Source organism: Rhinatrema bivittatum, chromosome 7 (genome assembly GCF_901001135.1).
Source record: "Rhinatrema bivittatum chromosome 7, aRhiBiv1.1, whole genome shotgun sequence".
In the NCBI taxonomy this organism is placed as follows: Eukaryota; Metazoa; Chordata; class Amphibia; order Gymnophiona; family Rhinatrematidae; genus Rhinatrema; species Rhinatrema bivittatum.
In genome coordinates, this window is record NC_042621.1 from 9,717,659 (window position 1) to 9,735,927 (window position 18,269).

At 46.9% G+C, this 18,269-nt stretch overlaps 1 protein-coding gene across 1 annotated transcript in view; it reads right to left on the minus strand.

The window, feature by feature from the left end:
• Positions 1–9,445, minus strand: part of PLCG2 (phospholipase C gamma 2) — a 218,670-nt gene extending 209,225 nt beyond the window's left edge. The window contains exon 1 of the mRNA XM_029608130.1: positions 9,254–9,445. The gene's annotated coding sequence lies outside the window, so the exon portion shown is untranslated. The remainder of the gene's footprint in view (positions 1–9,253) is intronic.
• Positions 9,446–18,269: the final 8,824 nt, after the last annotated feature.

Sequence of the window (18,269 nt, forward strand, 5' to 3'; positions counted from 1 at the left end):
ACATACACACACACAAAAACCTTCTCATATTCACATACACACCCTCTCATACACATACATATATATACATACCAACACCCCCCACCACCCTCTCATATATACACACCCACACACATATACACACCCCCACCCTCTCATATGCATACACATACCCTCTCATACACACTCAAAGTCTCTCTCACGCGCAGGCACTCACTCTCACAGAGCAAGTCTCTTTCACACACACATTTTGGACCTTTTCTCTGGCTGCACAGCAAGGCCTCTTCTGCCGCCGGCTGTGGGGAAAATATTGGCAGTACCACAGTGACTCTTCTTTGGCCGCTGGATTGTTTAGTGGGAATCCCACCAGCACATCACAGTTCTGCACTGCTGGGACCTTCCTTTTGCTGGTAGGAGTGGGAACCCCGCCAGCATGCCACTGCTCCATGCTGCCAGCACTACAAACAGTCTGACTTCATTTAGTCAGCCAGAGTGACTCACTGCTCTCTTAACAAATGTTGGTACTTAATCAAACCAAATCACACTACCTTAACACATTTCCAAGGTGAGTGCTGAACTTTTCAAACTTTTTATTTAGGTATACACTGTTCCCAGCTTATTTCTAGCTTATGGCTATTTTTTTTTTTTTAATATACAAATACACTAAGTTCTGCTTATTAGCTGCCTTACAGACTATTAAAAATAAACACACTAACTACTGCTTACTAGCTGCCTTACTGACTGACTATTTAAAAATAGTCTAACTTCAGTTTATTCCCTGCCTTACTGGCTATTAAAAGCACAAACACACTAAATAATATTCCCAAATAGTTAACTTTGTCCCAATACTTTTAAAAAAGAAAATTTCCCAAGCAAAAACTTACTGATTCCTTTCAGCCACCAGCAAGGTGATCCTCTCCTCTCAGTGCCCATTGCCGCAGATATAAATTCTTTTGTGTGCCCTTTGGAACTTTATCACAATCCACGGGGAAAGGGCTACATCAGCATGGGGTTAACCTGCACAGAGCAGCAGTTACAACCCTTTCAGGCCGATATAATATCCATGCAGGAAAAACAGGCGTTCACGACTGAGTGCCCGCTTTTCTAACGCGCGCCCATCCACATCTCCCGGGCACGCAAGCCAGTGTTCTAATAAGCTGCTGCATTAAAAAGGAGACGCTAGGGGAAATTGTGCATCCCTAGTGCCTCATCTGCATCGGACACTTAGGCAAAGTGACGGTGTGTGGGTTAGGAAAATGAACGCTCAATTTTACGGGCGTCCGTTTTCCTAACCTCACCGCCGACAAGACTTTTTTTTTTCCACGTTGCTGCTTTCTGTATTTCCTCCAACTTAATATTGCCACGATATTAAGTCAGAAGAACCACAGAAATGCAGTATTTTCTATTCAACTTTTGGGGCTCCTCAAAACTTAATGCCAGCTCCGGGGCTCGTGTTAACTTTTGAGAGTTTAAATGTGCGCATTGGGGGCACAGTTACTTTTTTACTTCGGGAGAACTAGTTAATAGCCTCATCAACATGGCATTTACACGTGATGAGCGCTGATAGCTGTGCACGTTTTGGACGTGCTTATTCCCTTATTGCATCAGGGGTTATGGACGCGCGACCAAAGCTCATGTCCAACCACGGGTTAACCTGTGCGATAGCCTGAGTGCACGGTATTGCATCGGCCTGTAAAGGTCATGCTGGGCAGACTGGATGGATCCTTTTGGTCTTTATTGGCTGTCATTTACTGTGCTATGGTGTCACTATGGATGCAAGTTCCAAAAGTGTCCCGGCTGGTGACCTAGCACGATCTTGCAGAAAATCACCACTGCTAAAAAAAAAAAAAAAAGAAAAGAAACCATAGTTCATTAAATGCACAACTGACAGAATCTGACTGCTTCTCCAGAATTTGTGCAGTTTATTTTATTTACAAATTCCTTTAGTATCAATGTAAAAGAAATTGCATGAGAGTTTTTAAGATAGCGAGAGCAAGAGCTTTGTGACTGTTCCTCAGGTCACTCTGCGTGAAGGAAGCCGGCAAAGACCTTCCCTCCAGAGCCGGAAATTCAGATTACAGAAGGACCCATGGTCCATCCTGTCAACAGGACCCTGCTGTCACGGTCATGCAAGAGAGTCTCGCAGCGGGCAAGGCAAAGGAAGCCAGGGGAGGGATCGTAAGAGAAAAATAAAATAAAAAGGAGATCCTAAACTCTCCCCGTTGCCCACAATGGGGTCTGCAGTACTGGGGAAATGCTTTTTTTTTTTCTTCTCTGACCACTTCCCCATACTCTGTGAGCAACAGACTTTGCCCATAGACACCGAGCTGTTTGCAGCCACCTGACCTGCCCATGAAACTGAAAGTTCCTCTGAGAAGTTTGCAACACTCCCGGAGTTGCTCTTGGACAAAGTCCTGAGTCCTGTGCACAGAGGAGTCCAGACTCAACCAATGGGCTGAGCACCAGGGAAAAGCGAGATCACAGCTTACTTCTTATGTTCTCCCACACTGACCATGCTTGTGACGTTGGGCCAGGCCCAGCGCCACCGGGTGTGCAAATCGTGCAATTGCACAGGGCGGCACACCTGGTGGGGCGGTGTCTGGATCAGGGAGAAGCCCTCGAGGCTGCCGGTGGACCCCATCACATCGGCGGCCTGGAAGAGGAAGCGGCCCATGAGGCCACCAGTGGTCCCCATCTCACCGGTGGCCCAGAAAAGGAATTGGTCCATGAGGCTGCCGGTGGACCCCATCTCACTGGCGGCCGGGAAGAGGAAGACCCCCGGGAGCCTGCCAGTGGACTCTATCCTACCGGCGGCCAAAGAAAGAAGAAGGAGCCTGTTCTCCTACACCTTCTCAGTTCTGGCGTTCGCTTTCCAAAACACGTGCAGCTGTGTGTGTGTGTGTGTGTGTGTGTGTGTGCGTGTGTGTCTGTGTATATGGGAACCTTTCTGGGAGGGTGTGTGTGTTTGTGTGTGTGTGTGTGTGTGCGTGTGTCTGTGTATATGGGAACCTTTCTGAGAGGGTGTGTGTGTGTGTGTTTGTGTGTGTGGGGGGGGGTGTGTATGTATGAATGGGAGCCTGCCTGTGTGTGAAGAAAATTTGTGCTGCCTCACTAATCCAATCCTTACTCAGGATGACTGGAAATAAAACGTTTTCAGGTATGGAGAGCGGTGAATTTTCCATCCTTATTAGTTTAACTTATTGGATGTCTGTGTCTGCCATTTTGAACTAATTTATTGTTATTTGGGAAATTTTTAAACATTTTTATGAGCTCTTAATTATTGGATGTTATTCTCTTCCTTAGATCATTATAGAAAGAATATTTCCAAGTATGGTTTTGCTAATAGGATTGATTTATATTCCTTGCTTTCATTGTTTGATGAATGATTTATGAGGACTGGTGATGCTTCTGTTTCTCCATTGCTGCATTGCATGCAGGGTCTGGCTTGATGCAGTCTGCGGTTTCGGGTTCAGCTTCTGTTTATAGTTTATAGCCTCTTTATTCTAATTAGGTGAGAGTGAGTCTGAGTTCTGCATGTTTAATTGAAGTGGGGTATTCTGTGTTAAAATAAAAATGAGGAGGGGAGCAGGACAGTAATTGTTCGCACAGGGCAGGAAAAATGCTAGCACTGGCCCTGCCTTGGGCAAGTTATTTAGTCTCAAGGTTCCTCAGGTACTCACTTAGTAAGCTCTCTGGGGCATGGACTTATTGTATCTGAACATAAGACTTTCCATTACTGGGTCAGACCAAAGGTCCATCAAGCCCAGTATCCTGTTTCCAACAGTGGCCAATCCAGGCCATAAGAACCTGGCAGGGTCCAAGGGGTAGACAAATCCCAAGCTGCTTATCCCTGAATGCTAATAATGCTGGAAGCTGCTGTGGAAAGGTGCACTCAAAATTATTATTTTATAAAACTGGGTGTATCTTCAATTCATGGGACAGGCATCCTTCCCCCAAACTACATCAACTGCGAGGGCAGCCTTGCCTGTCGCTGACATGGCACATTGCACCCAGGGTCAGGCCTGGGCCTGACCATGAGGGGGCGCAAGCCTTGTGGGGCCGCCAGCCACGAGCGGTGGCAAGGAGGAGGAGTAGAGTTTCAGCCGCTCGCAGCCCAGCGCAATTCGGGCTGAGATTGGGGTGGCGGCGCGATGGGGGGGGGGGGGGGCGGCATGACTGGGGGGGGGCTGCAAGGCAGAAGGTGCCTATGGCACCTAATCCCCTTGCACCGGCCCTGATTACACACTCCTTGCTGTATTCCACTTCTGTATGAAACCATTGCAGGCTGGGGTTTATTGCCTCATGAGATACCCCGAGTTCCTTTTCAAGTAATTGCTGTACTTTCTTTTCAAACACCTTGCAGACAATTCGCTAAAACTTGCTCTGATTTAGTGTGCCTGCTAAATAGGGGGGTATTCAGTACAGATTCAGTGAGGGGCAAAGCCTCCTGAGAAATGTGTGTGCAAGCTCAAAATTAGGGTGCAAGTGTGCATGAATTGTGTAAAGCAGGAAAGAATGAGCTCACGTGTGTTTGCTAAATTTACAAGGGCCATCCTGCTGGAAAGTGATTTTAAATGCCAGAGGGATCCCATCCCCTCTTAGAAACATAGACCTTGGCAGCAGATAAAGGCCATGCGAACCATCCACATCTCCTGCTCAGCTTTATCGTCCCTTCCTCTCCCTCAGGGATCCTTTCTTGAATTCTGATACTGTCCTCATTTCCACCTCCTCCACTGGGAGGCTCTTCCATCCACCCACTACCCATTCTATGGAGAAATATTTCCTTAGATTACTCCGAAGTTTACCAGCTTCCACCCTCATCCCATGACCCCTCCCTCTAGAGCAGGGATGTCCAACTCCGATCCTCGATTGCCGCATACCATTCAGGATATCCCTAACGAATATACATGAGATAACTTTGCATGCACCCTGCCTCACTTATTTGTAAATCTACCTCTTACATATTCGTTAGGGATATCCTGATGATGGTGTGTGGCAATCGAGGACCAGAGTACAATACCCCTGTTCCAGAAGCCCCTTTCCTTTCAAAAAGGCCTTGACTCATGTTCATATTCCTCGGAGATATTTAAATGTCTCTGTCATATCTCCCCTTTCCTTCCTTTCCTCCAGGGTAAACATGTTTAGATCTTTAAGTCTGTCCCCATATGTTTATGATGACAACCACCGACTATTGTAATAGCTGCCCTCTGGACCATCTTCATATTGTTTCTATCCTTTTGAAGTTACAGTCTCAAGAAGAATATTTGTTGGAACAACCCAGACTCCAAATCCCAAGACCACTCATGCTGGATGTGATGACCTCCTATCCATCTTAGCCATGAACCAATCTGTTGATTAGCCTTTGCCCTACTGCTATGCCAAATTACTTTACTCATTTCAGCCAACCTCGCGATTATGTCGGACCAGCAAATTATAGCAGTCGGCAACAAGATTGATATAAACATCAGATCTTTCCTGACCATGCTGTTAAATTTACGTCCAGACATTTTACCCCAGTCATTCCCCCCTAAATGAACAATCAGCACCCTTGGCTGCCCAAAACATTCAAAACCCCATCTCAAGCAAGGAATGAGTTCATTCCATACCATCCCCCTACGACCCATCCATCGAACTACCAACCCTTTTTGAAATAAGTCCAAATGCACCCCATATTGGCGGTCACATGCATGCTGGAAGGCCCAAACGATAAAAGAGTGTCCAATGATCCACACATCATGCACCAAGCATGTAGAACCTGAAAAGAAAGAATAGTTAATAGCATGCTCATTTATAAGATTGCGCTGGTTGGATGTAACCTTCAAACATGTCCGATCGCCATCGGCTAATCTTTTTTGTCATCCCCCCTATTAAACCGGACCTAGCCACCGAGTCGCTGCACCAATCCTAAATGAGTAAGTGCCAAAACGACTTGCATCTAACCCCAGAGGGACAAATCCAAAAACACCCAGGGGGACGAACCCAAGAAAAAGCCAGAGAATTACTCACTGAACATGTACGCAAGCCTACGACAGCACAAAGAGTAACCAAAGATTCCCAACCACCTGAATCGGTTTTTGACTTGGAAATATAAAGAATTAAAGAGTCATGACCCAAAGTTACATGTTTGGCCAGTAAGCCCGAAAGCTCCACCCTTCTAGTAGCTCTAGCCACTAACTCGCCAACCCGAAAAGCCCCGAAAAAGGCAAATCAAAAGCTACCCAAAAAAAACAGCATTCATATTGCGAAGAACAGGTACTTGGTAAAATATTTTTATTTTATTTATCTATCGTTTTATATACCGTCATTCGGTTTCGCCATCCCAGAGCTTAAGCAAAATGTCATGAGTAATAGGCAGTCTCCCATCTGGGATTTTTCACTAATCCTCTGGACCACCCAAGCAACAATCTGCAAATCAAAAATCGGCCCATCGGGAAACTCCACCCATGCGCTCGCATGAACAATGAATATACAGTTAATTGTGTAGCCACCGACGATTTGGTCACACCCCCGCTCTTGCTTTCTCGAGAAACTGTAATAAAAGCACATCAGACACTAGACCCCCACACCAGCCCAAGGAGGAAAGGAATGACACCATCCTTACTAGCATCATTCACATAACTCATCCAAGTAGAAGGGGTTAATGATGCCTACAGCAACTTCCATGCTTCCAGGAACCAAATTTCCAAAGGAAAGGCAGTACAACAGCTCCTTATGGATCTGCTTCCGGAGCAAGCTGGCAAAACAGATCCCACTTGGAATGAGAGAGAGAATCAGCCACACCATTAGCTACTCCAGGCACATGTTGAGTCCAAATGGTTACATTTAAAGACATACAACGAAGGATTAATTCCCGCAACAAATCAGAAATAAGCAAACACTTAGCTGATCGTTTGTTAATAACTTCAACTACACCCAGATTGTCACACCAGAATATAACTTTTTTATTACTAAGACGCGAGCCCCATAAACAAACCACGACCACTATCAGAAATAACTCTAGAAAAGTGATGTTCTTTGTAGTTCCTAGTAATTTCCAATCCTCGGACCATAAGACTGCACACCATAAGCCTTGGCAGTAAGCACCAAAACCAACGGAGCCCGATGCATCAGCAAACAAATCTAAATCCTGACTCGACAAGTAATCCGACTGCCAAAACGAAGTCCTGTTAAAGTCAGTTAAAACCTATCCCAAATTCGCAAATCGTCACGCATTCCCTTGTTAATACAGATATGATGGTAACTCCTGCTGACCCCACCCATAGCGAATGAAAATCTGCGAAGAAACACCCTTCCCAACGGAATGATCCGGCAAGCAAAGTTTAAACTTCCCACTAATTCCTGAAGCTCCAGCAATGTCAACTTAGTCCGCAATAGCACACTTCTAACTTACTCCCTCATGTTATTCACCTTGTCTAAAGGCAGGCAGGAAATAAATCATAGCCAGCAAGTCTAATTCAGTCCCAAGAAAGACCAACTGCATACTAGGACCTTCCATTTTGCTCTCCTCAATAGGAATCCTAAAATCCGCCGCCACCGCACAAAAGCATTGCAGCAAATCGGCGCATTCAGCAGGCGCCTTTCTGCCAACCAACACAAAATCACCCAAGTAGTGGATAAAGTTAGAGGAACCCAAGTGCTGTTCGACCACCCAATGCACGAAAGTGCTAAAGGCCTCAAAATACACGCATGCAATAGAGCAGCCCATGGCATACACTTGTAAAAATAATAAGCATTATCAAAATGAAAACCTAATAAATAAAAATTAGTCGGGTGAAGAGAAAGCAATCTAAAGGCAGACTCTATATCCACTTTAGCCATTAAGGTTCCCCTCCCAATGTTGTGGACCATCTGCACGGCAGAGTCAAAGGACCATACAGAGCTCCTTAGGGTTGAAGTCATTCACTGAATTTCCTTTAGGGAAGGACAAGTTGTGGATCAACCTGTACTTTCCCGCTTCCTTTTTTAGGATCACTGCTAAAGGCGATAACACCATCGTCTGAAACAGAGGATCAGCAAAAGGACCCACGATTCTCCCAGGCACAATCTCCCCCTCTAATTTCTCCTTAACTACCTTCACCATTCTACGCACTGATGGGCAATTCCTCTCCCCCAGCCCCCCCAACAGTCAGGACCCCTAAACGGAATATGAAAGCCAAACAGAAATCCCTGGTATAAAAGAAGTCCTATCTCCATACGTAGATAAACCTGAAGCCATGGCCACAAAACATTGCCTTCAGTTGGTGTTGGGGCTCGCTCAAACGATTCACTGACTGGGACCCTTGGAGGAGGGTCCAGTAGAGGCCCCGTCTTGCTTGAAGCATTTAGAGGCTGAGTGGTTTGCGCCACAATTCGAACAGACATGCTTAAACTTACAGTCTGGGAACAAACATCCGGAACAATTAAATCACCAACAGACATCTGAAAAGGTTGTCGCCGCCTGACCCATTCCTCCCGGCACGGGACCAGCTCAAAAGGGCCAGCCACTGGAAGCAGTCGCATTACCACTCACTGAGGAGGAACTTTTACTTTTCATTTGGGTCAGCCATAGCCCAGCATCGCGAGTACCCCACGACATAAACGTATTTTCCTCCATAGAGTCCCGGAAACGCTCGTCATAACTGAGCCAGGACCAACCCTCCTATTCTTTACTGGCAGCCAAAATGGCACGGCATAAGCCAGCAAAAGTCCATACTGAGAGGGGTTGTGATGACCCACAACACTTGCAGCCAAAAGAAGGCTCTAATCCAATTGTGGATATTACGTGGCACCTTTTTCTGAGTCCCAGGGAAACAATTAATGTTCCCTTTCTTTCTTTTCTCTCGTCTCTTACCTCTCCGACCCTCCGGTAATTTGAAAATGTCAACATATCTACGACATCTAATCTTTTTCCTCAGCTCTCTGGGCACACCCTCCCACAGTTCCGTAAAAATCACTAGGGCAGGGGTACCTCTGCCGTTACCTTTCTCCTTAGCTATAATGCCACCAAAGGGAGAGGAACCTCTTGAACCCGACGAGGATGAAGAGGAAGACGACAACGATGAATCTTATGAACTAGAACTACTAGCTTTCTTCTTGTGCTTAGACTTCGCCCGCTTTTTACTAAACTCGCTCGCTTTCTCGCTATGCGTGACACTCCTGCGACCACCCGACCTCCCACTGCTCTACCCTCCTCACTTCCAACAGCCGACGAATCTAATGTTTCCTGAGACTTGGCAAGGGCCGTTTGCTCCACCACCCCTGCCTGCCCTTACAGAACCCCCTGAAGATAACTCACCATGTTGCCCTACACTGGTGCCCGGAGACGGAGCGATGACGATATTCTCTGCTGCAGATGCAGGATCATTGCGCCACGATTCTTGCCGAGAAGTACCTAGTCTCTCTGTGGAATCTCACGCTGAAGTACTCTGTGGAAGAAAACAAGAAGCCGCAGCCACCAGACCAGCACTGCTCGCAGCACCCATACTTCCACTCGTCGCAATCACTCCTCTGTCTGCTCCAGTTACACCAGGAGGAAAACCTTAGCCAGGATAGTTCCTCATAGAAGGACACCATCCCATCTGACCAAGATTATCAGCACTGGACCTCCAAATTCTGGACCATAAGGCAAGAAAATGGGAGGGGTGCCTCAATTCATGGTGCTCAAAGAAGGCCCTGCAAAATCCAGACTTAGCTGCTGGAAGAAGGAGACCTCTCTGAGGGAACCACTGTGGACTGAGGGAACCACTGTGGCCCTCACAAGGGCCCCTAAACTAAGGGAAATGCCCCGACCTGCTATCGGGGGGGGGGGGGGGGAACCTAGTGTAGGATTCCCCTCAGCACGCCCTACTCCCCCAAAACCTTCTGAACCTGATCTCGCTGCCTCACTCTGCCACCCTCCCAACCATTCGGGGCCTCAAAATACAGGACTTAGAGCCATTCCCCCAAAAGGAAGCTCCCACACCTGTTCTCCCTTCCACATGGGGTGGGAGTGCAGACCCATTACCAACCATCCCATGTGAAGAAGGGGCATCATCTGAGGCAGGTTAGGAGCTACAGTCGTAGCACATCCAACCAGAGGAGCACCGTTCTTTTGCACTTCCTCCCTCCCCTGTGCAGAGACCAGCCCGGACGGCTGACCGGGGGTCTTTTCATTATCAGCACGGCCCATAGGCTTGGGAGCAAGGCCGTGCTCCTTTCTTTCCGGTCCTGCCTCCAACTCCAACTCCCTTGCCTAATCGCAAGGGAAGTCTGCCTCGGAATGGTGACCGCATTGCTCGTCAACAGATCACTTACCCGGGGAACCAGGCCAGTGGAATGCAACCCCAGGTGCGCTGGCAACTGCCACTGATCCGACTCCACTGCTTCACCAACTTCGTCCGCTGCCACCACTGCCTCCTCCGACTCCATCCTCACCCGGAGAGTAGCTGATACAGTCAGGAGGGAACTGACTGCAAACAGGAACCAGACATGCACACCGCGAAGTCAGACCACAGAAAAGAAATGGCAATCAACCGAAGCGACTGAGCGGAGGCAATGGAGTGAGGGAACTCCGTAGCGCCTCGAGGAGCCCGCTTCTAACCCCACCCCCTCCCAGACTGACTAGGCTCAAGAGAGCCAATCTGCTCCCCGGGATCGCGGTTCAAATTTGAACCAAGTCACGGTCCTAAACTAAGGACTGGATACAGTCAGTCACCCCGATCCTCACTGAACCCACCACCACCTCCACCTCCACCACCATGATCATTACAGCTCGCGCCAGGAGAGAGCCTGGCTCCACATTACAGCGTGCATGCGGGCACAAGGCTGCCTGCACTTTCATACTCCAAAAGAAGTCTTGCCAGAGACATATACAAAGGCATTATCACCTCCTTTGTCCTACTAGCTGTTCCTCTACCTTTGCTTCCAAGTATCCTTCTGGCTTTTCCTGTCTTATCTACTTGTTTGGCCACTTAAGATCATCAGATTTGATCACCCTCAGATCCCGTTCTTGTTTTGTGCATACAAGAATTTCACCCCATATTGAAGTACTCCCTTGAGATTTTGAAACCCAAATGTATGACCCTACATTTTTTTGCATTAAAATCTTAACTGCCAGACTCTAGACCATTCCTCAAGCTTCACTAGATCTTTCCTTACTTTTCACATCTTCCTAGGTGTCTACCCTTTTGTAGATTTTGGTATCATTCTCAAACAGATAAACCTTTCCCAATAGTCCTTCCACATATGAAAATGTTGAACAAAATCAGACCAAATACCAGTATCTGTGGCACACCATTGAAGCTTCCCCCTTTCCTCAGACTGAACTCTGTTTACCAGGGAGAGGAGTCCAGAGGTCATAGCAAACGATCCAGGGATTGAATTCCACAGTCCCAGCTTCCAGAGGCCCCACACCCTTTGCAGTAGAAGAGGACTGGAAAGCTCATCTGCATACTGCTCCCAGCATCCCCCGGGAGAGGAGTCCAGTGGTCACAGTAAGCAATCCAGGGATTGAATTTCACAGCCCCAGCTTCCAGAGGCCCCACACCCTTTGAAGTAGAAGAGGACCAGAAGCATGCGCCTAACAGCGTGCAAATCTCAAACCCTTCAATTCTTTGAGTGAAGATCAATTTAATAGTGGTTAAAGGGGATTGGTAAGTAAAGCTCTGGGAAATCTTTGGACATACAAATTTGGAGAAAGGTGAAATAGTGGGATATATTCTTTAGTGTGTGTGTGTGTATCTGAGGTAATAAGCAAGCCAGAAAGAGTTAATTCTAGTGTCTGTCTTTCCCACCCACTCAACCCTTGATTTTTAGGCAAGAGACACTTTCTCATTAAAAATCAATCAGGTTCTTATCTAAATCTTACTATGGTACCAGCCCTTACTGAAAGTTTAATCATCCCCTTGTAGGACACTAGCTAATTAATTAGTAAATTCACCTGTAAATTTAAAGTACTCTAATTCCAACTCCCTTAGTATCCTAAACTTAACTAGCAGATTAATTAGTAAATACACCTGTCTGTGCTGTATTCCTATTTTATGTGTATCCGTGTACGGCCGGGATGGGGTTCTGATGATGAAGATCTGCACTTCAGCTGTCTGTGCTGAATTCCTACTTTATGTGTGAGGCCTGGATGGGGTTCTGTTGAAGATCACCACTCCTGATTTATTTTAGATTTGTCATGCTGGGAGTGGCCAAGCACGAGACGCTTTCACATAGCTGCACACCCACCAACCAGAAGACTGCAGCAGTGACGCCTTTGTGCACCCCTTTGTGTGCAACTGAAGTGCTTTAACGCTGCTGAACCCGGAACCTAACCTGCGACAACCATGGATCACAAGTCCTTCATTGAGCCATTGCTAGGATGGGGCCTGTATGGAGAGCTAAGGAGTGCCCCAAAGAAGAAACTATTTATTTTATTTATTTAAGTTCTTTTAATATACCGATGCTCAAGACCAGGTCTTATCATACCGGTTTACAATGTAACTGGGGGAATAGTTAACAACTGTATAGAAGATAAAGTTACAATAAACAGGGAGCAGAACTTGGGCTTTGGAAGACAGGAAAGAATACAAGCTAATACAAGAATACAAGCTCACTAACCTTAGTTGTCCGCTCCGCGTAGTTCCTTTCTCTCAAGCTCCCCATTAGAGCTGTCTGTCTATTGTTTTGTTATCCCCCTTCCCCTGTCCCTGTTTACTGTATTTTCTACCTTTTTTGTTACAATGTAAACCGATATGTGTATTTTAATGTCGGTATAGAAAAGCTGTTAAATAAATAAATAAATAAAATAAGCTAATACAACTGGAGAGAACTAAAGTAGTCAATTAAACATATAACACATATGATGGTTGCTGAATTCCGTTGGTGATTTATCATAGGTAATTATTGGGAATGGAATTTCCTGAAGAAAGTGGAACGGGTGAGGTACCTAGGGGAGGTGGCAGGGCAGGGAGCTGGGCGAGGGGGGAGGGAGGGCGGGAGGAGAGATAGGAATGGGTGGAAGGTGAGAGAGAGTCGATATTGGTTGATTGAGGCTCCAACAACCATAAGCTTGGGCAAACAGCCAGGTTTTCAGTTTCTTTCTGAAGGAAACTGAAGGATAGTGATAAACTAAGAAGGATCACAAACCTGGTCTTCCCTTCGATAAGTACCTACCCTTCCACCATGTCCTCCTGTTTAATGTTTACTCTGTTTCTATTAAATGTTCAGTCTCTGCCAAAAAAAATCCCTTTGATCAATGACCTGCTAGAGGATCTACACCCCCACGATTTTCTGCTTCTCTGAAACCTGGCTGAACGACAAAGATACTGTTCTCTTAAAGCAAATCTCCCACCCTAACTATGAGGTCTTTCATTTTCCGAGACCCAAACGAAAAGGTGAGGGGTTATTAATAATTAGTAAAAAAAAAAAAAAAGAGCTTAAGCTAGTACCTTAAAAAGTAGAGAGCTACCCTCCTTATGAAGTGGCAATTCTAAAATCTCCTGAACTAAACATAGGACTGGTCTACTGTCCTCCAGGTACGCTACAGAAAGATTGCTCAGCACTGATTGAATTATTTGCTAAGGTGTTTCTATCACCAGAATCTACCTTAATTGTTGAAGGCTTTAATCTCCATGTAGATAAAGCACCAAGAATTGCAGCCTGTGAAATATTTCTAGAGTCAATGAAAGCTTTGGCATGGTCACAATTTGTTTCCAAAGCTACTCATAAAGCAGGCATATTCTACACTTAATATTTGCCAATACCGGGAACTGTCTAATCAATACTTCTCACACCATTCTACCACGGTCTGATCACCAACTAATAAAGGCTAAAATAATCTTCCTCAACCCAGCTCGTAAAAGTATAGATAATAATCGTACTTTTACCTTCAGGAAAAAGATAGACATGGAGGTACTTGTAGACGCAATAGAATAAGGGACTCCTTGAACTACCGACATCCTCTCAGCATTGGATCCCTGGGATCAGATTATCAATGACATAGCCGAAAACCTTAGTCCTATCCAGACGAAAACTATTAATGAATAAAGGAATACCTCCAAACTTAAGAAGCCCTAGTACAATAATGATTTCAGATTCACTAAACAGAACCTTAGGAAAGTAAAGAAACAATGGCGGAAATGCCTGTCATCTGAATCCCTAGGAAAATATAAATCTCTCCTAACAAAATACCGCACACTAACCATTAAAGCAAAAAAAGATTACTATGCTAAACAGATTCACGGGGTAATATTAAATTCTAAACTGATCTTTAATATTGTTAAACATTTAATTAAGGATCCATCATCCTCCATCTCGAGAAACTATAACTTCTCAAAGACCTCTTGCAATGAATATGCCACATCCTTTTCAGATAAGTTAAAAAAATCAATTCCCTATCTGTTCTTCCACAAAAGCACTTGATAATTCACATGGCCTGGTTAAGCGGTCCACGTTTGACAGAGTAACTAATCTTGAAATCATTGCTAAAATTAAACCTGCTGCTCACCCACGTATTCCAGTACCAGCCAATTTCCTGAAACAAATACACGGTGTTATCACCCTGACAATCACAACCTTAATTAATCATTCTCTCGCAGAAGAAATGGTACCAAATGGGTTAAAAGAAGCTGTGATACAAATAAAACTGGAAGAATTGATGATTGGGACAACTATCAACCAATATCCAACTTGTCTTTTCTATCTAAAATTCTTGAAAAAGCAGTACTATCCCAACTTGTAAATCATTTAGATGACCAAGATATTCTCTTCCCAAATCAATTTGGATTTAGGAAATATCATTCAACGGAGACATTACTGCTCTTTAACAGACTCTGTGTTTCGAGGGTTTGATGCTGATGAATCCTATCTTCTCCTTCTAATCGACTTATCAGCCACTTTTGACACTGAAGAAACTAATGCAATTTAAGTTAAAATTGAACTCTAAAAAGACTGAAATCATCTGGTTAAGTAGAAACTATTCAATAGCGAAACCACTGGCTCTAGAGCAAAGTAACTTCAAAATTACTCCCTCAAAACAAGTACGGGATTTAGGTATCTAACTAGATGAGAACCTTACTATGAAAAAGCACATCTGTTACGAGCGCGCGCGGGCGCGGTCGTCTCGGGCGGGTGGTGAGCCCTTGGGCCACGGCAGGACCCCAGGAGGAGCCCAAGGCCACACCGTGGGAGGTGAGCTGAGCAGGCATGGTGAGCCAGGCAGGCAGGAACAGAAGCAGGGAGTCCGACCCTCAGCCGGACCTGCATGCCCATGGTAGCCAACACGGGGAAGTTGACTAATGAACGGTCCTCCGACTGTTCCCGGCCCTTTCGGACCTGCCGCAGGGAACGGCAATGGGCAGCAGGCCGGACAGAGGCGAGGGCAGACAGAGTCCTTAGCAGAAGACATCAGACGGGGCAGAAGCAGGCTGAGGCGAGACGGAGACATCAGGACAAGGGCTGAAGCGAGACACAGGAAAGGTCCAGGCGAGCGGGAACTCCGATGCTGGGATACTCACATCCGAAGCCCCCTCGGCTGGCAGAAGCTCAAGAGCCCGTGGGACGAATCCCTCCTGTTGGCCACTCCAGGGCCCAACAGGACAGAAGGCTCAGGAACCAGGTCAAGGCAGAGACAGGTAGACATCTGGACAAGGGCTGAAGTAGACACTGAAGACAAGGCTGGACGGGAACATTGCACTGTCCATCAGGGCGCCCTACTCAGCCCACCCGTGGGACTGAGTCGCGGACCACCCTGTCCCAGACGCGCCCTACACAGCCTAGGAAGGCTGGTTGCGGACCACGCTGAGAAGGAGGGCGCGGGGAAGACCCAGGCGAAGAGGAACTCCGATGCTGGGATACTCACATCCGAAGTCCTTACGGCTGGCAGGAACAGGATCAGACATCAAGGCAGAGACACTGGACAGGGATCCATCAAAGCATATGATGATCACGGAAGACCTGGATCAGCACGGTTACAGACGACTGTAGGACCTGATCCGGAGGCCAAAGACAAGCAGGAGTCGGAGTCACGGACCGGAGTCAAGGCAGGCTGAAGACAAGCAGGAGTCGGAGTCACGGACCGGAGTCAAGGCAGGCTGAAGACAAGCAGGAGTCGGAGTCACGGACCGGAGTCAAGGCAGGCTGAAGACAAGCAGGAGTCGGAGTCACGGACCGGAGTCAAGGCAGGCTGAAGACAAGCAGGAGTCGGAGTCACGGACCGGAGTCAAGGCAGGCTGAAGACAAGCAGGAGACGGAGTCACGGACCGGAGTCAAGGCAGGCTGAAGACAAGCAGGAGTCGGAGTCACGGACCGGAGTCAAGGCAGGCTGAAGACAAGCAGGAGTCGGAGTCACGGACCGGAGTCAAGGCAGGCTGAAGACAAGCAGGAGTCGGAGTCACGGACCGGAGTCAAGGCAGGCTGAAGACAAGCAGGAGTCGGAGTCACGGACCGGAGTCAAGGCAGGCTGACGACAAGCAGGAGTCGGAGTCACGGACCGGAGTCAAGGCAGGCTGACGACAAGCAGGAGTCGGAGTCACGGACCGGAGTCAAGGCAGGCTGACGACAAGCAGGAGTCGGAGTCACGGACCGGAGTCAAGGCAGGCTGACGACAAGCAGGAGTCAGAGTCACGGACCGGAGTCAAGGCAGGCTGACGACAAGCAGGAGTCAGAGTCACGGAGGACCTGGATCGGGAGAGGCCACAGGCAACTGTGAACCCAATCCGAAGGCAAAGACACAGTGAACAGAAAGTCCTTAAATACTGGAGGTAGAAGGCAACTCCCTGGGAGGAGCTTGCCAGGACCGCCCACCGCTGGTCCTATAACTAGGGTAGAGAGCTGCGGGCCAGCCCCTAGAGAAACGGGCGTGGCTGGAAGCAGGAAGTCCAAACGCTGAGGCTTGCAAGCCACAGGCACAGCTAAGCCTCTCAGGCCCTGGAGCAAGTCCTGGATGATGCGCAGGCGAGGCCCTGGCTTCAAGGCGGCCTCTGGGGAAGGTAAGAGACCTCCTGCAGCGCAGCAGCAGGGGGGATCGCAACAACATCAACAATTTAATTAATACCGTTTATGCCAAGTTGTGAATATTACATCAATTGAAACCTCTTAACTTTTGAAGACTTCAGAACTGTATTGCAAACTCTAATTTGCTCAAACCTAGACTACTGTAACTCCTTATTTCGCAGTCTTCCCACATGCCTCTTAAAACCATTACAAATACTACAAAATGCCTCAGCAAGGCTCTTGCTAGGATCCAGGAAATTCAATCACATTACACCCTCACTGATTTCTCTACACTGGCTGCCAGTACAATTCCGAAGCTACTTTAAAGTATTAATGCTAATATTAAAAATCATTCATACTAGTGACACCGGTATGATAGATGTGACATTACATCATACACACCACAGTGAACACAAAGATCCCAAAATAAGGGACTACTGACTGTTCCAACAATATGGAGCACACACCTGACACAGGTAAGAGAATGTGTGTTTTCCATAACGGGCCCAAAACTTTGGAATTCCTTACCTGAAATGCTACATATGATAACAGATAGAGATTTAAAAGTGAACTAAAGTCATGGTTATTTAAAAATGCATATAACCTAACTTAAAAAATCAGAATGTAGAGAACTAAAATAACAAGAAGGACAAGAGATACTAATTGATATATGATAAATGAATGAGAGATTGTACTACATACAGAATGATATGTGAAATTTGTTATGTATTTTATTTTTGTACTTCACGTCTCATGTCCTGATCTTTAATATGTATTTGAGAATTCAATTGATAGATGTTAATGCCTTTTATGAATAATTCCTATATAACCCATCATTATTTGCGGATGTATACCTATGAATGTCATTATTGTAAACCGTTGAGATTTTTAATTGGAACGATGGTATATAAAGGGGCAGATTTTAAAAGCCCTGCACGCCTAAATCCAGCCGGATTTACATACGCAGGGGACTTGTGCGCCGGCGCACCTATGTTGCATAGGCTGCCGGAGCGCACAAAGCCCCAGGTCACATGTAAGTCCTGGGGCTTTGCTTGGGGGGGCGTGTCAGGGGCGTGTCGGGGGTGGCGCAGCATTCAGGGGCGTTCCGGGGGCAGGGCAGTGGTGCCGACCCGGGGGTGTTCCGGGGGCGTGGCCGAAACCTCCGAACTAGCCCCCAGGCCGGGGAATGGCACGCTGGCAGCTTGCTGGCGCGCGCAAGTTACGCCTGCCTCGGGCAGGCGTAACTTTCTGAACAAAGGTAGGGGGGGATTTAGTTAGGGCTGGGGGTGGGTTAGGTAGGGGAAGGGAGGGGAAGGTGGGGGGGGGCCGGAAAAAAAGTTCCCTCCGAGGCCGCT